Below are 25,158 nucleotides of genomic sequence, written 5' to 3' on the forward strand. Positions count from 1 at the left end.
AGAAAGGGTTTTGCCTAAATCCAAAAAGTTTTCATTTTCAACATCTTCGAAGCCATGCCAGGGGTTCAGGGCTCAGTTTACTGAAGGCTAAGGTCTTCAAATGGCTCTGTGTGAGTCTCTGAAAGTCCATGAAGACTTTCTGAGAGTTACAGGCTCTCTGGTGATGTGAAGGGAAGAGGTTTTAAGACTGTCAACTTTATATATTCTTCCTTAAAATTATCTGCCTCTGGGGTTTGCTGTAATTTACTGGCTTTCCTTTCCCACCTCAGTCTCCCTTTTCCAGCAGTTCCTATTCCAATTTTATATCTACCTCCCACCACCTGAATTCCTGTACCTGGACCCATGAGACAAACCCTCCAGGGCACTAAGTGACTAGCTGATTGAAGAACTGCACAGCCTCGGAGGAGAGCCAGGCAGGCTCCCAGAGGACAGTGAGGGCAGCATCCATTTACCTTTGGTCCTATATGTGGGAGTTCACATGCGACATGGCTGCCACGAAGACTCACATGGAAGCACTTCAGCAGGAAAATTAAATCAAGGCTTCTTCTAACAGAAGGCGTGGCTGGTGGATTAGCTGACTGGTGGGACAACAAGCACTGAGTCTGCGGGTAAGGCTCAATGTGAAAACATTCCAACTGAAAAACAACGAATCAGGAGATTTAAAGTTCTCAGGTTTCAATAGAAGGGAATTTAAAGCACAATGCAACACATACTACTGGCAGTTACCAAACCCATGACAAAAGAAATGTAGATGTTGATTTGATGGAGGTGGAATTTTCCCAGAATTCTTTAAAGAATTCAAAGGAAGAATAAGTTTGTTAAAAGGCAGAACAGAGAGGGAAGATAAGAGACATACTGTGCTGGGTTGTTTTTTGTTAGCTCAATACAAGAGGGAACCTCAACTGAGAAAATGCCTTCATCAGATTGGCCTGTAGGTAAGCCTGTGGGACATTTTCTTGATTAATGACTGATGTGGGAGGGCCCAGCCCACTGTGAGCTGTGCCACCCTAAGCAGGTAGTCCTGGGTGGTATAAGAAGGCTAGCTGTGCAAGCTATGGGGAGCAAGCCAGTGAGCAGCGTTCCTTCATGGTTCTTAGCTCTTCTGCTTGGGTTGCCTTGTGATGGACTGTGACCAGGATGTGTAAGCCAAACAAACCCAGGCATTCTCAACTTGCCTTCATCAAGGTATTTATCAGTGACAACAAGCTAGACCATGAAGCTGAAGTATGAAGGGTAGACAGGTGAAGAGAGTTTAGATGTAAAGGTAGGGCTCCTACCACCCTCACCATAGGGAACTAAACAGTCAAGAAGCCAATCAGCAGTGGGAAGAGCCAGCAATGAATTTGGAGGATTCCATTTGGAGGATTCCAGAGCATTGACAATTGTTTCTTGACTGCCAGAAAAATTGCCGGCTACGCTTACCCCTATAGCATGGAATCACCACAGGGCAGTGGAAACTGAAATCAAATGTCAGGCAGAAAAAGTGCTGAGAGACACAGAAGGAAACTGAGAATTAGGAATGGTGGCTGTTTAAGGGGAATGGCAGCCAGACTCTCAGGCCTCCTTATCCTCGAGTCTAGAGGAAAACAGCCCCAGGCCTGGAAGATTCCTTAAAGAATAGTTTGAAACCAGAAGAGACTCCTTATTGTAAAGTGGTTTCAGTTGTTTTGGACCAAACCTGACATTTCACGTGACAAATGTAACTTAAAGAAAAAAAAAGTTTTATTTTGGTTAAAAGGTCTTGCCCAGGCTGGAGAGATGGCTCTGACTGCTCTGCCAGAGGTCCTGAGTTCAATTCCCAGCAACCACATGATGGCTCACAACCATCTGTAATGGGATCCGATGCATTCTTCTAGCATGTGTCTGAAGACAGCTGCAATGTACCACTATAAATAATAAATAAATAAATCTTTATAAAAAAAGTTCTTGCCATCATCTCATGGAGGGCATGGCAGAGCAAAGCAGCTAACATGATGATGATGATGATGATGTGTGTGTCAGAGAGCGAAAGAGGAAGAGGGGATGGTGCCTGGCCCATCCATTCCCAGAGTCCTACTTCCTCCAACAAAACCTCACCTCCTGATCTTTCTCAAGTAGTGCTTGTAGCCATATGATAATGAAAAAGTGAATTCAGACCAACTTTAAAACTCCTCATAATCTATCACTGTCTCAACACTGTTTAAAAGTTCAAAGTCTCACCTGAGACCCAAAGCAAACTCCTAACTGTAATCCCTGTAAACTCAAAACTAAATGGTAATCACATACTTCCAACATACAATGGCACAAGACATACATCACCATTCTGAAGTGGAGTTAAGGGAGCATACTGTGGAAATGCTGGACCAAAATAAGACCAAAAAACAAAATGAAACAACCAGCTGAAAAAACTCTAAACTCTGCATTTCCGTGTCTGATGTCAAACTGCTCTTCAGATAGCCAACTCCTTTCAGGTTTGTTAACTGCAACACAGTTCTCTCTTTTGGGCTGGTTCCACACTCTGTTAGCAGCTCTTCTTGGCAGGTGTCCCATGGTTCTGGCATCTCCAACATCTTGGGATCTCCAAGGCATCCAAGCATCTTCAGAGCTTCTTTCAATGGCCTCTCTAGGACTCCATGCAGGGACATCCTGACACATGCCTGGCCACAGCAGCTTTCCTTAGCCATGGAGAAAGATTCTACAACCCTTTTCTTGTATCCTTGACTCTAAAGCCAGGACCACATGGCCATAAGCTCCCATAAACTCTATAGCTTTCAGGGGCTAGAAGTTGGGTCCCTTGTTCAAATACATTTTCAATCAGCTTTCTGTTTTTGATGGCTTCCTTTACTGCTTAAGCTTTTTAATTCTTTTCCACAAGTTGAAGCTTAGCTCAGTGGGGTCTTGCCCTGAGGTCATTGCTCCCTTCATCCCATTTAGCATCAGGTTTCTTTTTTTAAACTTTGTATCTTCTTGAGTACAGGACTTAGCTTCTTTATACATCTGGTACCCCTTTACTCCTCAAACTGTACATTTTTTATTTTTCCTTGCTCACTTGCACCTTACCATTATAGATCTCTATTAAGAGTGAACATTAGCCGGGCGGTGGTGGTGCATGCCTTTAATCCCAGTGCTTGGAAGGCTGAGACAGGTGGATTTCTGAGTTCAAGGCCAGCCTGGTCCACAGAGTGAGTTCCAAGACAGCCAAGGCTATGCAGAGAAACCTTTTCTCGAAAAAAACAAACAACAACAACAAAAGAGTGAACACAAATAATGTCACAACAAAATCAATACTAGGCTGTCTTGAAATCTCTTCTGCCAATTCCATTAATTCAAAACTCTTCAGTTTAACCATAGGCAGATTTTTTTTTTCTTCTGGACAAGGGCAAAATCATCTGCCAAAATATCACAAGAATGATCTCTAGGCCACTTACTAATATTCTTCTCTCAAACTTCTTGTGCAAGGCTCCTATGTTCAATATCACCCCCAGCACCATAGTCTATCTTCCATGCTCCTTCTAGCATGGCCCATTAAGCCCCATTTAAAACATCCAACCATTTTTCTAGTACGAAGTTCCAAAGTCTTCCATATTTCTCCAACAAACAGCCTGGTCAAGCCTGTCACAGCCATTCCTCAGCCCTTGGTACCAACTTCTGTCTTAATCAGTCTTCTATTGCTATGAAGAAACACCATGACTAAGACAACTTTTATAAAAGAAAGCATTTAATTGGGTGCTTGCTTATAGTTTCAGAAGTTTAGTCTACTGTCATCATGGTGGGGAGCATGACAACATGTGGGCAGAGGCTGGAACAGTAGCTGAGAGTTACATTCTGATCCATAGGCAAAGGAGGAGGGAGGGAAGGAGAGAGAGACAGGGGTGGGGGGAGGCATACTGGCATGGCATGGGTTTTTGAAACCTCAAGATCCATATGCCAGAGACACATTTCCTTCCAAAAGGCCATACCTCCTAATCTTTTTATCCTATAAACAATTCCATTTCCTGGTTACTAAGCATTCAAAAATATGAGCTTATGAATGCCATTCTTAGTCAAAGTACCACACAGCATGTCCTCCCCTGAATTCAGCATGGGTCTTCCCACTTAGTCTTCTCTTGAATCCCTGCAGACATGTGAGTCTGGTAGATGTGCTTTATTAATGTCCTAGGCACTTCAGTCTGGTCAAATTGGCAATCAGGATGAATGATCACAAGTAGCAAAGCAAATTGAGGAAACATTGGTGCTAGAATTCATGAAAACCTTGCAGAGAAGGCTTTCCTGCTGGGAAAGTCTATATTCTGGGAAGGTTCTCTGACTGTGCTTCAGCGAGTAAGCTTTGACATACACCTGGGATGGCTGAGAAACTTAATTTTAATTTGTGTTTTATTTCAATTGATTCTAGCTGAAAATTTTAAGTAGCCAGATGTACCTCATAGCGATTGTACTACAGCATTGCCCAAAATGAAATCTTTCATTTTTTTCATCACAATAATTAGAAAATCAGCTCAGAATGATTGTTTTAGTTTACAACCAATGTTTTCCTCAATGGCTCTCCTCCTAGTTCTTGAGGAGCTAGGCTTGTATATTATGCCAATACTGTCACTCCCTGGAAAAATCAAATGTTTTCCTCTGCAGACTGAAGCTTGATTCTTAAGTTCTTAACCTTAACAATATCAAGACATGTTGATATTCTTTATTTACTTAAGTTTATTTTTAATATGCTTTTGATTTTCAAAACTAGATTTAGTTCAGTACTTACCTTCCTCATGTTAATAGCTTTGACTTCTAAGTCTGATTTTCCCAGCTCCCTCCTTCTTCAGTGATATCTGATCTTTAGCATTACTGCATTGATTACCTATTTCTGCATAACAAATTATCTCAAAATTTAGTGGCTTAGAAATCTGCATTTTGGGGAGTTTGAGAGAGCAGCTAGGAGCACTGATTTGTCTTCAAGAGGTCCTGAGTTCAATTTTCAGCAACCACATGGTGGCTCACAACCATCTGTAATAGGCTCTGATGCCCTCTTCTGGTGTGTCTGAAGTACAGTATAATCATATACATAAAATATATAAATCTTAAAAAGGGAAGAACAAATCTGCCTTTGTTTTTCTCCTCCACAGTGTCTGGGTCTCAAGGATCAGTGTACAGCTTTGCCAGGAATCTGCTACCTCAGGGTCTCCTAGAAGACTGCCATCAACCAGCTAGGATCATAGTCATCTTAAGCCTGACCAGAGGAATGGTGCTTCCAAACTCCCTCCTCACATTACCGTTGACAGCTGCTGCTGCTGCTGTGTTTATTGTTTGTGATAGGGTTTCATGCAGCCAAGGCTGGCCTAGAAAATAATTCTCCTGCCTCCTCCTCTCCCCAAGTGCTAGGATTATAGTATATATCACCATACTTAGTAGGTCACTGGCAGTGAGGAGAGGGCTTGTCTCTCACTATTAGAGCCATCTCTGTAACTATATCAGTGGGTGTCTAGCCTTCTTTTATCTTCATTCTTTAACCAAAGAAATGCAGACAGGTGCCTAGGCAATGGCATAAGAAAGGAAAGGAGTGCTCTACTGTACTAGATTCTTCCTACCTTTGCCTTTAGGTGCAATGCCACCAGAACCATGATGACATCAGCAGACTCCAGACATTTTGCTATCTGGCTTTATTCTTTCTCCTTATTTACCTTCAGAGTGAAAGAATCAAGCTCTAGCTTGCTAATGAGCCAAATGTGACTCTTAGGTCTGACCAAGGCCAAGGACTTCAGTTTTATTCATATTATAACATTATCTATCGATTTCTTGACCAGGCCAGCTCAGTCAGTCAACAGGGTCTCAAAGGGTGGGAGAGAGGATTAAAAATATAGACAATGTTATAACAGGACTCCAGCCAGTGCTGAGGCTGACACAGGTTTAGTTTTTTCCAGTTTTTTCCAGTCTGCTTTTATGACCTGCTAGGTACATGCAAAGAATATGGTCAGTCCTAAGGCATAAACAGAGCAGTTGAGGACCAAACACAGCATAGACAAAGGTCCCGTGATTACTGTATGCAGGGTCTTAAACAAGACTCATCAAGACACTAAGAATGCATTCCTTAGTTGTATTCTTCTCGAGCCTAGTCCAAAGTCAAAAACATTCCTGTCAAATTTCTAAAAGCAGTCTGAAAAACTCTCCACAATTTCTGAGTAAGATAAATTTTCTTTTTTTTTCTTTCTTTCTTTCTTTTTTTTTGTTTTTGTTTTTGTTTTTGTTTGTTGTTGTTGTTGTTTTTTGAGACAGAGTTTTTCTGTATAGCCCTGGCTGTCCTGGAACTCACTCTGTAGACCAGGCTGGCCTCGAACTCAGAAATCCGCCTGCCTCTGCTTCCCAAGTGCTGGGATTAAAGGCGTGCGCCACCACCACCTGGCTAAGATAAATTTTCTTATCTGCTGCTAAGAAAAGATAAATTTGACCTAACCTGGCAGGGAGATACCATGATCACGAAGGTGGTTTTGCCAGGGCGAGGCTTATCCATTGCACTCCGGATGTGTTGACCCCTGCGATTTCCCCAAATGCGGGAAACTCAGCTGACAAATTGTATAAAGTGTTCTCATTTGTAGCATTTGGATATTTCTTTGGTGTAAATACTCTCTCGCATGGTTGAATTAGCACTGAATAGGTATACACAAATCTTCTCCTGTAAACCAGTGCTTCCCAACCTGAGAACAGCATGAAGCTCCCAACTCCAGGAGCACGCTAAATTTACACTGAAGTACTTGAGAACGTTAAAGACAAGGGATGTCACTAACCTTTGAGCTACATCAATGGCTTTACCTTCAGCAGACCTGGCATCCCTCCAGTAGCCAGAATCCTCCTGCCTCAACACAGTGGTAGGCTTTCCTGCACCTTTTAGATACCTGGGCGGATTTTAAGAACTATCAACACCTAGGTTTGAAAACCCAGGGATTATCATCCAGCATCAGAGCTTGGGAAGGTTTGAAAGCAGATGATTTTTAATGGGCAACTGCAGTAGTTTGAATAGGAGTGACCTCTATTGGTTCATATATTTGAATGCTTGGTCATTAGAGAGTGGCACTCCTTGACTGGTGGCCTTGTTGAGGTAGGTGTGGCCTTGTTGGAGGAAGTGTGACATTAGGAGTAGGCTTCTGGGGGTTTTAAATGCCCAAGCCAGGAGTGTCTCTCTACCTGTTGCCTGCTGATCTAGATGTAAAACTCTCAGCCACTTCTCCGAGACCATGTCTGCCTGTGAGACACCACATTCTCCACCATGACGGTAATAGATTAAACTTCTGAAACTGTAAACAATTAAATGCTTTCCTTTATAAGAGTTGTTATGGTCGTGGTGTTTCTTCACAGCCATAGAATATTGACTAAGTCAGCAACAGAGTATCTCCCATTTATGTAACCAGTGGGTGGCGATGGTATTTTCACTTTCAGCATAAGAAAAGCGAACCTATCTATGTGGCCAGTCTCAAAGAGAAGAGGCGAGAGGCCAGGTGGGGCCAATTCCACTACTGAAAGGTCAAACTGAGGGAAAGTGAGCTATGTCTCCTACACAGGTCAGAAAAGAAGCGCAAATATGTTTTGATCCCTTAAAAAGCAACAGTGATTCCCCCATCACCACTTCCTCATCCCCTTCCTTGTTACCCTCTTGTCTTCCTCCTAAAGCCCAGACTGGGCTTCAGCTCTAGATCCTCCTGCTTCCACCTCCAAGTGCTGTGGTTACCGAGTGTATGATTCTTCCTTTAGATGGGAATTTAAATGAGGGTGGGTCCTGATGAATTCCTAGGAAACTATAGTAGCTAACTTAGTCTCTGCTGTACTTTGAGTTGAGATAGGCTGGATTTACTCATTATGGCATTTAGTCCATTTGCACGTCTCTTCTTTTAACCAGAGGTGAGCAGAAATGCAGCCCTCACTGCCACAGCTGTGCAGTTGGATTTCCCACATTTAGGGAAACATAGCCACACCCCAAGTGCACCGGATACACCAGGCCCTGGGAAAAACACCTTTGTGATCCTTTTGTGTGTTCATAGTATTGCTAATCCCTGAAATAAGTTGTTTAGAATTTTACCACTTGACAAAATTGCTACTCTACTATTGCATCCTTTTTGCATGAAACATTTCACACAACAATCCATACGGCATCCCCAAAGTCCACAGATGATAGAATCAAAACTACAGGGATCCGCTAACTACAGTCTGTGGTCAGTCAAGCAGGAGGGCAGTGGAGGACAAAGGGGACACGGTACAAGTCTGACTCAGTTTCCTAATCTATAAAAACAAGGACACAGGCCAAGATGGCTTTGGGCCCACTGACTTTAGTATTTTTAATAAGTGTCGTGAAAATGAAACCACAGGAGTCACAATGAACTGAAATCTCACAACTTCTTTCTCCTAGTTTGGTAGGTACTTGCAAATTTAGATGGTAAGTTTGGTTTCTGGGTTTTTTGTTTTGTTTTGTTTTGTTTTTGTTTTGTTTTGTTTTTGTTTTCATTTTGAGTTTCTATTCCTTCTAGGCAAGAAGTTATCAGGTATCATGCACCAGACAAGAGTGAGCTCTTGGAGTTCTGCTGAGAAGGTTTCTGAGACCAGCTCCAACTTGCTGAGGGTTCAGAAAACCTGTTGATACATGGTTGTCTTGGGCTTGGGAAGAAGTAAAAACATGAAAACATAGGCCCGTGCACCGCCCAACCTCCTTATCATTGAGCCAGTGTTCCCTTCGTCTCTTATTAGGTACTTCTGCTGTGAAAGGATTCGGGAGATTTTGCATTCTGCCACGTTCTGCTGTGAAAACACATTGTCAAGGCAGCACTGGCTTAAAAACAATCCAGCAATAAAATCGTGCCAGGTGAGTATGCAGTTAGCAGCTTCAATGCCATTATGTCTTCACAAAGGTCACACAACCATGAATGAACTGGTGTAAATGTCTACTCTACTTAAAGAAACAATATTTAATATTGTTTTTGCTAAAGCAGAAAAAATGTTTTTGATGCTTTTACTTTTCAGTCAGCTCATTAGCCTACAAGTAAAAGAATCCATGGCCTTCCCTTTCTTCTACCTACTTAGGTTTTGAAGGTGGTGGCTCCTCTTTAGGCCACATGACACCATGACAGGATCTGAAAAGTGACTGAGTGTTTTAGGAGTTAATCCAGCACAGATTCTGAAGCAGGAGCCATCCCATCACTAATAGCTACTTGGCAGATGATCCTTCCTTCTGGCTCTTCAAAATTGGATGTAGTAATTGCTCTGGAATTTAAAACTCATCTGGGGAATTCCTTGTTTTACATTTAGGGCACAAACTGCCAATGGCTCAGGCATGCCGTATGTGTGAGTGTGTGCCCATGTATGCGCCCAGCTTGGTGGCAGTGGCCTGAGAATCACGGTATGTATAAACATAGCATCGCCTCACTGTAAAGGTCTGGAAATCTTTTAACTGACCAGGTTGTAAAGGTGTCATACCCAATAAACCGATGATACGCTGACACACACGTCTGTGAAACCAGCGACACACTGGCATATGTGTCTGTGGGGAGGCATGCTCCTGGGAAACTTTTTTTCAGCTGGGTGCTCTATACACATGTGCTCCAGCTGCAGAAATGCCTACCATCGTGTTGGTTCGGATTTAGTAAAGCTGTTGTGAGGCTTGTTTCTTCAAAGCTGGGCCTTAGTTTCCCGTGAATCTGTTTTTCCTTTCCCTCGCACACCTCCATTTTGTGCCTATTATCTTGCTGAGACCATTAGATGGTTCTGCAGCGCTCCCCACTGCCAATGTACTACTTTTCCTGAGACTAGGGGAATACATCAAGTCATCTCTCTCCATCTTCCTTGGCTTCTTAGTTTTACGTAATAGCACCTGGTACACAAAGAAGTCTGGGAACTAGCATGTATAATGGTCGTCTTTAGCTTCTATCAGTGATTCGCTGTCTTTCCTCTGCTGTCAGGAGCTATTCATCAATCAGCATAGACCCATGAATTGTCAAACATCCCAATATCCTGATTGCGTGAAAGAAATCCAGTCAGTAAACTAACCCCAAACTAGGAATAAAGTCTCTGGTTTGGTGATAATTCCAAGAATCAGGGAAGGAAAAAAAGTACTTCTTAAATATGGAAACAGGAAAATAGAAAGCAGAGAGCTAGCTGAATTTTTCTGGCAGAAGACTAATGAGCAAAAGGCAGCAATATCCTTTGTCCTAACACGGACTGCTCTGTAAGTTGAGAGGTAAATGTGAGCCCAAGGACAGGTTAAGGAGCCAAAACTGGAGGGATAAGGTAGCTGAACCAGGTTGAAGGAGAAGGTTTGGGAGGGCAGAAGGGAATACACAGGCCTTCCTAGTGAGGCCTGACCAAGCAAAGCCGTGAAGGAGTAGCCAGGGAGTCCATGGAGACAGCAGCCCTGTATAGAGCAATGCTGGCACAACAGAGACTCTGTACACTTGATCGGTAGAGTCAGATTACTGGGGCCTTTCAGGCCACACAGAGAAGGTTGGAGCTAATGTGACGCAGGATCAGGAGCTGCTGAGGCCTTCTGACCTGGGAAGTGACTCAATTTCAGCGATATTTCCAGACTCTATTTGGCCGTGAAGTAAAGGATGAAGTGTGACCTAGGACCAGGCTGTTCGCTATTGGTGAGGTGAAAACAGAATTTTCCAGCTGTGGTGGGAGCTGTGGGGGAAGGGTAAGAGATACCCCAAGGAAGGTCCAGTCAGTCTTGGTGCCTGGCTAGATGGGTAGGAGGTAGAGACAGTAAGAAGAGAGCATATATAACCAGAATAGGGGACAGAAGTGTGGAGCTGAGGAGAGAGCTGTCTGTGCAGATGGTGAGTTTGAAATGACAGTGAGCACCGTGAGCCGGACTATGGAAGGCTTGGTTTAGGAAATACTGAAAACTGCTTCTCAAACCCAAGAGTACCTTTAGTCTCTGTAACCAGGACAGCGGTGTTCTCCTGGAGCTGGTGGACTATGGTACGATGTAGTTAAGTCTACCCAGATGCAACCTTTGGTGTCTTACCGTGCGTGCGTCGCCCCTCAAGCAGCATGGGACACCAATCATCAAAGCCTGCAGGGCCTGGAAACCTATCTAGTGAGACTGTCTCAAAGATAAAGAAAAAGAGGGTTAGGAGTAGCTCAGTGATAGAACACTTATCTAGCCTGTAAAGAGGTCCCGCGTCCAATTCCCAGCAACAATGGAAAAAAAGGACAAAACAAAGCAGAGACTTTCTGCCTGGCATGCTTTGAGATGTACCACTTCTTTGAGAGGAAGTTGGCTGGGAGGTCACAGTGATTTAAACAGTAAGAGAGGATGCTGAGGGCCAAACCAGCGCCTCACAGCACCTGTAGAACCAATGACACTAATCTCTCTCTCTCTCTCTCTCTCTCTCTCTCTCTCTCTCTCTCTCTCTCTCCTGGTTGTCCTGTAACTCACCACAAAGATTAGGCTGGCCTCAGACCCGACCTCCTCAGTGCTGAGACTAAAAGTGTGTACCACCACACCCAACTAGACTGAGCATACTTTGGCAGGAGGAAATGATAAAAGGGATTGATTGGTAGGTGTCTTAGTCGGGGTTTCTATTGCTCTGAAGAGACCATACCAACTCTTAATAAAGGGAAACATTTAACTGGGACTTGCTTACACTCAGAGGCTTAGTCCATTGTCATCATGGCAAGAAGCATGGCCTTGTGCAAGCAGACACAGTGCTGGAGAAAGAGCTGCGAGTTCCGCATCCACATGCAGTAGGAAGAGAAAGTCCTACTAGGCCTGACTAGAGCATCTGAGACCTCAAAGCCCACCTACACAGTGACACACTTTCTCCAACAATGCCACACCTACTCCAACAACTCCAGTACCTTCCAATAGTGCCACTCCCTATGAGCCCATGGGGCCATTTTCATTCAAGACGCTGCAGTGGATCAGAGGATTGATTGACTGATATGGGAAATGAGTAAAAAGAAAGATTCTAGGATGACTTATGGTCATGGAAAACCATTAGTTGTGGCTTCACTCTTTGAGATACAAAAGCCTGAAGGAAAATTGAATTCTAATAGAGTACCATGAATTTAGTTTTAGACATGGTGATAGTCACAATAATGATCCTACTCCAAGTTGTTCACTATCCTAATACCCAAAACCTGTGCATATTCCATCTTCCACCAAAAAGATCCTTTATGGGTATAATTAAATGAAGAATTTTGAAAGAAAAAGATGGCCCACCCCTACCTGTCAAGGAAGGTCTGATAGCTGCCAACCACTTCATGGAGGAAAGAGAAAGCCAAGAGAGTGAAATCAGTGGTGAGAAGTGAGAAAGAGGAACCATTTGGGGTTCTAAAGATGTGAAAAGCCATAGGCCTAGGAATATTTGTTCCCTGCAAACAGGAAAAGCCTAGCAAGTGAATTCTACCATGCTCTTCCAGTGGTGTCAGCCCCGTGAAGTAAATATAGGTTGCACTGCTTATTCCCAGAGCTAAAAGACCATTTGTGTGGCTTTAAACCAGCAAGTTTGTAGGAACATCCTAACAGTAGTAACAGGACTGATGTAGACACACATGAGTCTAAGGTATGAGGGAGTCAATCATACAGCAACATGAACCTAGAATAATGACCTAGAATAGGACTGCAGATCACAGAGTCTTTGCTATATGGTATATATAATATCTATTGTATTTTAGCATCTATGAAACAATGAGGTGGCTTATGGTTAACCCTCTCTTGTCATTTTTGACAGGTGACAGACTAATATATCTTGTGTGCCTTCTGTCTGTCCAACAGAGAGGACTGGACAAAGGTGACCCTCTGGAAATTTCACTTAACAAAATACCCAGAGACCATTTGAGTGAAGTGTATAGAGCGTCATTGTCTGAAAAATGTCTATGAACATGTTTGTAGACAATCTAAAAGGTTAGCATTGAGACTTTCAGTGTAGGTGTCCATGGCTTGTAAGAAAATTTTAGAAATATTAATAGGGAAATCTTTTTTAGAAGTTTTAGCTTTACTTGTGTGTGTGTGTGTATGTGTGTGTGCACGCATATGTGTATGTCACATGCATGTGGGTGTAGCATGTGGATACTTGGGGGAGGCTAGAAAACCCCCTATATCTGGAGTTACAGCTGGTTGTATACTCCCTGAGGTAGGTTCTAAGAATTGAATTTGGGTCCTCTGGGAGAGCAGAGTGTGCTGAGCTATCTCTCCAGCCTCAACAGAGAAAAATTTTAAAATAATGCTGGCTCATTAGTAGTTCTTAATGGAGTAAGAGACCTTACTGTGTGATGATAAACATGAACAGAGATGGTTTTGAAAAGAAAGAAAAGAAAAAAGAAAAGGAAAAAAAGAAAAGGAAGTAAATGGGTTCTTGGGGCTAGAAAAAAGCACCCATGATCCTGTAACTTTAGATCAAGTGCAGCCATCACCTCTGATCTCCTTAGGTGCTTAAACTCACCTGCACATGCCTCCACACAGACCAGACACACAAACATAATTTAAACATAATAAAGATCAGTAAAGATTCGGATTCTGAAAATTAATGACACTGTATTAGTCAACTTTGCATTACTGCAAAGAGGCCGCCAATGTCTAAAGAAGGGAGACTGTTTAGAATAATCACAGCATGTGTATGGAGCAAATGAATGGTTACAGCTTGAACCAGGAGCACAGAAGGTTGTGGAGAGCCAAACTCGGATCTTTTACAACTCTCTTCAGAGAAGTACTAAGGAATCTCACAAGAACTGTCCACCGAAGGGATGCCCCAATAACCTAAAGGTTTCCTCTAGGCCTCACTTCCCCAAGTTCCACCATCACCCCCAGACTATGCCTTTCATTACAATGGGCTCTGAGGAAACACTCAACCCACAGCCTATCCATAGCAAATTCAATAATCAATGTGTTTTGATTGTATTTCTTATATGTGTGCAACATGAAATAAAAAGTTTAAGTGAAAAACATTACATCAACCTCCTTAGTACAATTCTTACTTCCACCGTTTAAACTGATGATGAGTTTACAGTTGAATGATGTCATAAGCCTGATGGTCTTTGTAGATGAGGGGAGGACTAAGGTTGTTTCTACAGAAAGATCCTAAAATGAACAGCCAGCCCAGAGGGAAAGATCTTTAAAAACTGTATTGCCAAGCAATGTGACCATGTCTATCTAGAGTCATTCAAATACATATAAGCTCCATTATCTCGCTTGGGGCAATTTATCTCAAAGAAATTATCAATAAAGAAAAATATATTAGTTAATAGACGTTACTTGTGTAGCAAAGTGAGGCAGGCGTGGAGAATATCTGCACTCTGACCACTAGTCCCAGTCCTCTGTCACTGGCCAGCACAGCAGGCTCCAGGCCTAACTAGAAATACAGTCCATCCATATTCAAAATATGGTAGTGGTTCTAGTCAGCCATCAACATTGGAGTTTTAAACATCTCTTTTTCTCTCCAAAAGGGTACACAAAACATTCCAACTTCTCCATGTAATGTCATATTCTACTTACCAAGAGGGGAAGGGTAACTGGGTCACTTTAACAGCTAACACAGTGTTCTGTTTTGGGGCTCTTCCTTTCTTCCTTCCTTCCTTCCTTCCTTCCTTCCTTCCTCTCTCTCTCTCTCTCTCTCTCTCTCTCTCTCTCTCTCTTTCTTTCCTTCTTTCTTTCTTTCCTTCTTTCTTTCTTTCCTTCTTTCTTTCTTTCCTTCTTTCTTTCTTTCCTTCTTTCTTTCTTTCTTTCTTTCTTTCTTTCTTTCTTTCTTTCTTTCTTTCTTTTTTTTCGAGACAGGGTTTCTCTGTGTAGCCCTGGCTGTCCTGGAACTCACTCTGTAGACCAGGCTGGCCTCAAACTCAGAAATCTTCCTGCCTCTGCCTCCCAAGTGCTAGGATTAAAGGCATACACCACTACTGCCTGGCTATTGGGCAGTTTCTAGGAGAGGCACTCATGCGCTTGTCTGTGGAGGGCAACACCTTTATAAATGAAGAGTTATCTGAAGCTACTTTCTAGGCCATAGGTCCAAAGGGCACTTAGAATTTTATGGACACTCCAGAAGTATACAATCTGGAAAGAGCATATTTTCTTTTATAAAAGGAAGAAACACACACACACAGAGGGAGAGAGAGAGAGAGAGAGAGAGAGAGAGAGAGAGAGAGAGAGAGAGAGAGAGAGAGAGAGAGAGAGGGAGAGAGGAAGAGAGGATATAACCATGCCCAAATAACCAAATATCCCATTTTTGTATATGCATTAGTACAATTTTTATACATTGCTAACACTTATTAATAATAAAAGAATAAAAGATAAGATCAATATTGAACTGAATTACCACAGAAAACTTTATAGAATATACCCTTACATACAAAATTTTAATAGCTGTGCAGGAAATGGGGCTTTAAATGACTGTTTCATTTAGTTTGAATTTTTTGAGGCATGATAATGTGATTTTATAACCATAATAGGTAAAATACATGATTTGAACACTATTGTTAAGGGAAAAAAGCTATCAATATAATTCATAAAAGATAGAGAATCACAAACTACTAAATAGGAAACAGTGAATAGAAATTATAGATACATGTTCAATCAAGGGATTTGATCTAAAACAAACAATGCTTGCAATGGAAATCACTGAAGCATAATGACATGCTTGCCCTTAAATTTTGTGCACCAGAAGTAAATTTGTTGTACTAGTTCTCACAACACATAAAGGGGCATGCCATGCAACTGTTCAATAACATCTTGACTCCTTCGACCAAAAGATTTTCTCATATAATGTGTTTTACTCTACTCTAAAAATTTGGTATAATTATCACTGCCTTGGAAGGAACTGTCACAGACCTGACTAAAGTCTAGCGTTGTTGATTATTATTTCTTTAACTACCTGAGTATTGTGTCTCAAACAACAAGTCCCCCTACTTCTATATTCAAGATTATTATCTTTCTTTCTTTTTTTAAAGATTTATTTTATTTATATGAGTACATAGTAGCTGCCTTCAGACACACCAGAAGAGGGCATTGGATTCTATTACAGATGGTTGTGAGCTACCAGTGGTTGCTGGGAATTGAACTCAGGACCTCTGGAAGAGCAGTCATTGCTCTTAACCGCTGAGCCATCTCTCCAGCCCCAATTATTATCTTTCTTAAGATATATTGCACAAAGCTACTTGAAATATGGAATTCTAGTTATCAAGTGACTATATAGTTATAGACCAATGATGTATAATAATTTCTCAGGCTATTTAAATTTTATTTAAAATATTTAAATATTTGCATATTTAAAATATGTAAAATGTTCCTAGATATGATTTTGTCATTTGCATTTCGGAATAATGATTGCATTGCAATCATTATACATGATTCTATATTATTATATATTATATCATATGTTTATTATATATTTTTGCACACACCTCTGTGTATGTGTGTGTGTGTGTGTGTGTGTGTATGGCCACCTATTCCCTCTGCCAATGCAGTTGTTGAGTTGCTGTAGCAGGAGGAGCAATGTTAGGGCAACGTGATCTCTTCCTTTTCAAACCACCGTAAGTTATTCAGGAATGGGCCCATGACTTAAGATGGGCCATTCTGTCCTTTCTCTGAATATTTAAAATTGGAAGAAAGGGAGGAAGGGACAGAGAAAGGGGCTTGGAGGGAGCCAAACGAGTCTCTGTCCAAGCAGCCAGGCCTATGAAGTGAATGCTCTGAGAGCTAGTGAAGATCATGTTTCTGGCCAGTGAACTTGGAGGCAGAGGTAGCAGCAAGAGAAAAGAAGCAGATGCAGAGATGAGAGCAATGGGCAGAGATCTGACAGCATCCAAGAGCATGAGTGTAGTCCCATCCTCACTCCCAGCTAGATCTATGCCTTTTGATCCCATGAGATACCGTGCATCCTAAGGATAGTATTCCAAACAATTAATATGTTTCAAGGCCAAAGGTGAGGGACAGGACAAACTAGCCTGTACTTGGTCCTGGAATCCCGCTGTTATTCTGAATGTGATGAAGCATGGCATTCTGAGAGGTCCCTGGGGGTGAGCAGGGCTTGTTGAGGCAGTGAGTAGACACTAGGGAGTTTCACAGCAATAGGAACAAAGTGTTCCAAGGGCAAACATCCCGGGTTGCCACATAGGAGCAAGAACTAGCTCTGGACCTTTCTGAGAAGTGTTGTCTCACTGAAGCTAGTTTAAACAGTTCCTCTACAAACTGAAGACAAGTCCTAAAGAATATGGCTCATGCCACAATTTGTCATCTATTTTACTGGCCGATTTTAGCAGCAACTTCATAAAGCCTTGCAGGCTGGAACAAACTTGGAAGTAATTAATATTGTCTGAGTTCCCACACCAATTTACTTTTTATCTTAATAATTTATCACAAGGTGGGTGGGGGAGAGAATCTGTTTTCTACTCAGTGGTACAACATAGTAAGATGCTTTTTGTATTACAATTTAATATTGGCTTATTGTAGGAAAAATTTTTTTTTTTTTTAATTTTTTTTTTTTTTTTTTTTTTTTTTGGTTTTTCGAGACAGGGTTTCTCTCTGTAACTCCGGCTGTCCTGGTACTCACTATGTAGACCAGGCTGGCCTCGAACTCGGAAATCCGCCTGCCTCCGCCTCCCAAGTGCTAGGATTAAAGGCGTGCGCCACCACCGCCCGGCTGGAAAAATTTTAAAAATATAGATGAAGGGGGAAATGTTATCCAATGTATCCAATCAGTATAAGTAAAAAAGAAAAAAAGTCAATGCCATTGTTTGTATAGAGCATAACTTTATACATTTATATAACCTCTTAAGTTTCACATGGGTCCATGTGGAACATGGGAGCCATCTTTTTATTCAATTTACTATGTATGGTGTTTCGTCTACATGCATGTATGTGCATCATGTGTGTTCAGTGCAAATGGTGACCTTGGCTCCTATGGAGCTTAATTACAGCCCATTGTTAACTACTACGATGTGGGTGCTGGGAATCAAACCTGTATCCTACAGCAGAGCAGTTAGTGCCCTTAACCATTGAGTCACCTTTTTAGAGGACCATTATTTTGTGGTCATCTTTTTCACAAGTGCAGACCATTTAACAATGTGTTTCATTTTTTGGGTGATGATACACACATAAAAGAAGGAAGACTCACTTAGGGTATGCGGAGTATGAGGTCTGTGTGCCACTTGTTCCTGCCTAGAGTGTAGGTCTCATGAGATCAAAGTTAACCTTATTTTCAAGGCAGAATTATTTATGTCACCGCCTCTCCTGTGGAAGCTGCCTGGCTAGTCCTGTCTGCCCGAGAAAGGATGAATTTACACATGCAGCTGCAAATGCACGAATGTCAACCAAGTGCATTCTTTAATCTCCATTATGAACTTCTGAGTTGCAAAAAGGGAAGAGGATAAATGAATTATGGAGCTTCATCTATCACTTAGCTTCTCCACTCTTATCCACTGGGGAAGTGGAGTCTTCTTAAAGTAAGAAAAGCAGCTTGTACTTGATCACTCCAACATGAATACTGAGTGTTGTTTAGTGATGCACGCTGCTCAGGATATGAGGACTTGACAGATCAAATGAAGTAGCGACCTCCTGGGGTCACCACAGCATCCTGTATGGAGAGGATGTGAGAGGACACAGAGGACTGCTCAGGTCTCATGGAAAGGGAAGGTAGAAGCTAAACTTCTTGAGACTATGCATATTTGTGATGGTGGCAAACCTCCTGAGAGCCCAGAGTAAGAACACTTGTTGTCACACTGGCCTCGAGACTGCAATGTTCAAATAAAGAATAAGGGTCTCCGAAGGCCACAGCCATTTATCATCCTCTGCTGGTAGAGTTGCTGAACTCTGGAAACCCAGTAGAAAAAGAGATTGGCAAATAAGGACAGGCCAATAACTCAGCAAGCCAAGACTGAGGGTCAAATAAGAAAGTATAAGATCCAAAGTTCTACTCATTTGGAAGAAAGAAGATTGAAATAGAGGATTATCTTTTCTATTTATAAATTAGAAAGCATCTAAATGTCTATGGGGATGGAAATATTTACATGTGAGTACATGAGGTCGAATATTATACAGCTATCAACTCTCTTTCACATTTAAAGACCAAGATAGAACTGGCAAAGAGAACATTAATAATAATTTTGCTTCAAATAAAAATCTCTACTCTAAATATTGATGAATGTTTTATAAACACACACACACACACACACACATACAACTTTTGTAATCAACTTGAAACCAATTGGCATACAAGGAGAGAATTAGGCAACCAAAATTTTGACTTGTATAGGAAAGATGGAGGGCGAGAGGGAGGGTGAAAGAGAGGGAGAGAGGAGAAGGGGGAAGAAGAGATATTTTAAATTGTTTTTACTACAAAAGGCAAACATGAATTCTCTCTTTTAAGATTATACTTATTCATCTTATTTTTGTGTGAGGTTTTTGCCTGCATGTAAGTATATGTGTATACCACCTGCATGTCTGGTGCCTGTGGAGGCCATCAAATCCCTTGGAACTGGAGTTACAAATAGTTGGGAGCCATGTAGGCACTGGAGATCAAACTCAAGTCTTCTGCAAGAAGAACAAGTGCTCATAACCACTGAACCATCTCTCTAGTCCCATGAATTTTTATTGTAAATAATGCAATTGATAATTTCAATCTCTCCTTAAGAATTATTGAGCATCAAATATGTACTGTACTTTTTTATTCTTAATTGTTTCAGAGATGGAGGAGAAATTATACAGAGGAGATACAGCTTGCTCTAAAGAAGTGATGCCAGGGCTGTCAACACATGAGGGCTAATTCCCATCATGCAACACTCCCCAGTCCTAGGCATATTCAGCAAGCTGAGGAGTTATGGTACTGGATGCTGCACACATCAGTTCAGGGTCCCTTCTGCTTCTGAGAATCTGTTGGTTTCTAAAATTCATAGATCAGGAGACAGATAAATCCTTGCTATCTGCCATATACCATTGGGCAACTCAATTTACTTCCTACTGACGTGCTTAAAATCTGGAAAAATAACATTGACTTTGACCTACATAAACTTGACAGATGAAATTTAGATCACAGTCGTAGATGGGTGAACAGTCATTAGCTGTAAATTTCCATTTATATCTAGTGTGATACTCAGAGGTAGAGCATCATCCACAGAGCCTTAGACATTTTGGTGAAGGTCTTAAACTCAGTCAGGATCGCACACACTCAGTTTTGTTTGCTTGCTTGTTTTTGTTTTTTGAGAAGGGTCTCATTATGTAGGCTTGACTGGTCTGAAACTTCCTATGTAGACCAGGCTGACCTTGAACTCATAGAGATCTGCTTACCTCTGCCTTCCAAGTGCTGGGACTAAAGGCCCAGCTTACATTACTTTGTATAGGTTCATAGTACAATTATGTTACACTGTTACTTTCCTCAGATCAGCATTGTTGACTCAGTGGCTTATAGATCCCTTTATTTTTCTGGTCTTAAATATTATATAATATGTATTATTTATTTAAGAACAAATATATATTATATAAATACATTAAGTGTATATAATTTATTCTTAACCATTGAGGCATCTCTCCAGCCCACTTAATTTATTCTTTAACAATTTCTTATATGGTATAGTACATTCTGACTGTCTCTCTAATGTCTCTTCTCTTCCATTCCATCATCACTGTCTTCTCCCTACAAGTCCCTTTTCCTTTTTTTTTTTTTTTTTTTTTTTTTTTTTTTTTTCCCAAGACAGGGTTTCCCTGTGTAGCCCTGGCTGTTCTGGAACTCATTCTGTAGACCAGGCTGGCCTTGAACTCAGAAACCCACCTGCCTCTGCCTCCCAAGTGCTAGGATTAAAGGCATGCAACACCACTGCCCAGCTGTTCAGAAGTTCCTTTTCTACACACTCCTGTCTTTCTGTTTTGTTTTGTGACCGATTGAGCTTAACTAGGGCCATTTGTGTAAGCACAGATTATGCCCTGGAGCATGATGGGATTGTCAATACAACTAAAAACAATGGTCCCACTTCCAGCCTCTATCAATAACCCCTAGTACCCTACGATCAACTCTCTATTCATGACTAACTGTTGAGATGCCCAGTCTTTTTGTAGGCCCAGTGCAGACAATGGCATTTGCTGTGAGATATGGTCACAATGACCAAGTCAAGATAGGAAGACTGCGTTTCACAGTCGTCCTCCTCACCACTGCCTCTTACATTCTTTCTGCTCCCCATGCCATGATGTTCTCTGGGCTACAGAGGAAGGGATTTTGGATGTCCTCTTTAGGGCTGAGCATACAGCAGTCATGTGTTCTCAGAACTCAGAATAACCACAAGTGTCTGCATTTACCTGTTTCCTGCAATAAGGAAAGAAAGCTTTGAGACAGTATCTCATTACATAGCCAGAAGTCTCTGAATCCTTTCAACTTTTAGCCTACTGAGTAGCTGGGACTACAAACATGCACCAACATACTGGTTAAGTATCATCTTTGTACTTGATCTTGGTCAAAAGGCAAAAGAGTGATCAAAGATCATCTTTTTTTTTAAAGATTTATTTATTTATTTTATGTATATGAGTACACTGTAGCTGTACAGATGGTTGTGAGCCACCATGTGGTTGCTGGGATTTGAACTCAGGACCATCGGAAGAGCAGTCAGCACTCTTAACGGCTAAGCTATCTCTCTAGCCCCAAAGATCATCTTTGAGAATGATTTTTTTTATATTTGCAATTTTTTAATTAACAGGATAAAAGAAAATTATCGGCTCCAGGATGATACAGCACTTAGCTCACAGTGACTAGAATGACTATTTTGTTTTTTAAAACAGGCATGACAACAAATGTTCGTATGGAACCTTCACACATCATTGGTGAGAATGTAAAATGGTGTCACCACTCCAGAAAATAGTTTAATATTTTCCCCAAATGTTAAATAGGATCACCGTATGACCTAGCAATTCTAATCCTACATATATACTCCAGAGCAATGAAGACTTATATCCATAAAAAAGCTTGTGCACAAATACTCATAACAGCATTATTCATAAAGCCAAGTCTGAGAGATGAGCCAAATACCTAGTTACTAGTAAATGTATGGAGAAGACAGGTTTATATGATGAAATATTAAACAATTAAAAATGAAGTACTGACTTATACTACAATATAGATGAAGGCTAAGAACATTTCCAGTGAAAGGAGCCAATCACAGAGGAGCACACGTGGTGCGATTCTGTTCATCAGATCTGTCTGGAATAGGCTCCGCTATTGAAACAGAGTAGCCTAACAGTGGCCTCAGACTCAGAGGGATGAGGACAGGGCATGGGCTTGACTGCCAGTGAGGACAGGCTGTCTTCATGGGGTGACAAAATGCTCTAAAGTTACTTGGATAATGATTGCACAACTTGGAATATCCACTCTGAGTCTCTGTTTCCTTGAGTCCTTTAAATGGCCGAGTCACACATGGCCTCAGTATTGGTTTAGGAAGGCTGTAGTTATTAAAACAAGGAGCGAAATCAGACTTTCACAAGTGCTCCAATCCTCCCAAATCTCTGCAGCTGCTAGAGAGGCTGCTGTACTAGTTCCTAGATGTAGCATCTCGGCCAACACACCACCACAGAAATAGGATGTGGTCCTCTGGTGCGAAGTTCAGCTGTGAGTCAGGTTTCCAACAAAGTCAGGAGACAAAACAATGCACAGATGAAACTCTAACCCTGTCAAAAGTACCAAATGTGAAACATCCCGACTGGGCCTCAACCGCTGTTAGGATGTTGGTTTCTTTGTTTGCTGGTTTGTCTGTGACAGGGCCTTACAACCTACCTCAGTCAGACCTTGACCTCAGAAGCCTCCTACCTCTTCACCTTGAATGCTAGGATTATATGTATGAACCACTCTACCTGGTTAAATCTTTGTTTTTAATTAGGCCAAAGCATGAAAAGAGTATAGATCAACAGGAATAAATGTGCTCCTTTATCTTTGATCATGGAGACAGAACATGAAATGTTTGGTCATTACAAGGCAATGGTAGAATTCTCTGGAATCTGCAGGAAATCATGTGGGTTTCTATAAAAGAAGCTCTGGGACTTCCCAGGCAGGCAGGGCTGCCAGTATTTGCCCTAGTCTACAATCTGGCTTCCACACCCACCTGAAGGAAGCTCCTGGGAGCTGGTGGAATGGAAGATAGCTTTGTGATTGAACACTGTGTCTCCTGTCTGTCACCTTCTCATTACACACACCCATGGTTTCTAATTTAGTGTTTATTCACAGTAAAACAAAGACAGCTGTGAATACCTTAGCCAACAAGCATAGACCACAATGTAACCGGCCCCTGCCTTTGACATATACAAACTTCTAGGAGAAATATAGCCAATGAAAGGAAGATGACCAAAGGAATCAAAGTAACCAGAAGATACCAGCAGGCATGTGCCAAAATTCTAAGTTTTGGCACATTTAAAAAGATGCCATGGGGAAGACCAAAACTATAGGAAAGCAAAATATTTGTCATGGACTTGTCTTTAAGAAGTCTACAGTTGACAGGGCAGTGGTGGCACATGCCTTTGATCCCAGCACTTGGGAGGCAGAGGCAGGCGGCTTTCTGAGTTCGAGGCCAGCCTGGTCTACAGAGTGAGTTCCAGGACAGCCAGGGCTACACAGAGAAACCCTGTCTTGAAAAACAAAAAAACAAAACAAAAAAAAATCTACAGTTTATTTGAACCGAAGTTTTCCTATAAAATAAATGTGTCTGTGTGTATGTACAAATATATAAGCAGAATAATTATAATAATTATAAAATATGTTTATAGCTTTTTATGTGATATATTAATTCTCAGTGATAGGTTTTAGAGGTAATTTCAACTATATTATATATTTTATAACATATTTATCCCACATCACCACCTCTTCTCTTCTACCCTTCTCTCACAATTCTCCTTCACCTCCTATCTCCCTTCCATCATCATGTCAGCTGTGAAAATAGTTGTATCTTTCTATATACAATTCAGGATACATAATTGAAAAAAAATACAGTGCTAACATGATGTGTTTGTTAACTTAAACATGGCCCCAGGGGTGGTACAGATAAGTCATATAGTACTTCTGGTTTTTTTTTTTTTTTGTTTTTGTTTTTTTTAAGAACCTCCATAAAATAAATTCAGGGATGGAAAACACATGTTTATCTCAGTAGGCACAGAAAAGATATTTGACAAAGTCCAATACTCCTTAATGATAAAAGCCCCAAAGCTAAGAAGAGAAGGAATGAACTTCACATGGTAAAGACTCTGGATGCCAAACCTTAGTCAGCATTGTATCAGATGAGGGGAAAACCAAAGCATTTTAACCAAAATCAAGAGGAGGGCCCCTCACTCTCTCATGGTCCTTCAAGACCTCGATGATGCAAAAATGAAAAGAGGGAGAAATAAAGGGACCACATACAGGAAGGGGAGATGTCAAATGAACTCTGCTGACAAGATAAGCCTGTGCAGAAGAGAATCTGAAGATTCCACCAGAAAACTCTTAGAGCTGATAAACGCATGAGCATAGCAAGGCACAAGATCAGCACACAAATATCGGTGACTTCCTTGTGTGCCAGTAACGAAGTGCGCTGAGAATGAAATTGGGAAAAACAATCTCATTCATCCTGTATCCCTAACCACATTCTAATTCCAGGATCTATGAACATGTGAAGGGCATGGCAGAGAGGAGTTAAGGGCTCAGCTATAAATAAGATGTACCAGTCCACGGTTCACAACAACAACAAATATCCTAGATTATTCTGTGGTTCCAATGCAAGCACAAGGGTCCTTAAATGTAGAAGAGGGAGGCAGAAGGAGTTCCAGACAAGAGCTATGACAATGGAAGCAGGGTAAACAAGAGGTACAACATTAGAAGATGAGGAACATGAGCCAAGGGATGCAGGTGGCCTCTGGAGCTAGGAAGAGCAAGGAAAGAGAAATAGACCCCGAAGCCTACCCACATCTCCCATACCCTGATTCAGTCCCATGGCTTCTAACATCTTAGAGAACTTTACGATAGTGCATCTGTGATCTTTCAAGCTAAAGTTTGTAGCATTTTTTTTTTAAAAACAATGATAGAAAATAATATTACATAATACAGCTCTAAATTGAGTATTACAGAAATAAATTGGCAGGCACAGAAAAAGTAATGTATACTAAAGGTATTTGGGAAAATTACTTGGAGTGCAGAGCATCTGAAACCAGGATTTTCACATAGCTATAGAAAGACAAATGGAGTATGTGTCAAATCTGTAAAAGCACAGGGAAGCATTAATCTGCTA

The 25,158-nt window shown here is 41.4% G+C and overlaps 1 long non-coding RNA gene and 1 pseudogene across 1 annotated transcript; both read left to right on the forward strand.

Moving 5' to 3' along the window:
• Positions 1–802: 802 nt before the first annotated feature.
• Positions 803–9,372, forward strand: LOC116080863. The gene is made up of 3 exons (XR_004114644.1): positions 803–935; positions 8,695–8,809; positions 9,028–9,372. It is a non-coding gene; the product is annotated as an uncharacterized LOC116080863 (long non-coding RNA).
• LOC116081380 lies at positions 6,408–6,555 on the forward strand (annotated as a pseudogene).
• Positions 9,373–25,158: the final 15,786 nt, after the last annotated feature.

Source organism: Mastomys coucha, unplaced genomic scaffold, assembly GCF_008632895.1.
Source record: "Mastomys coucha isolate ucsf_1 unplaced genomic scaffold, UCSF_Mcou_1 pScaffold6, whole genome shotgun sequence".
Classification (NCBI taxonomy): Eukaryota; Metazoa; Chordata; class Mammalia; order Rodentia; family Muridae; genus Mastomys; species Mastomys coucha.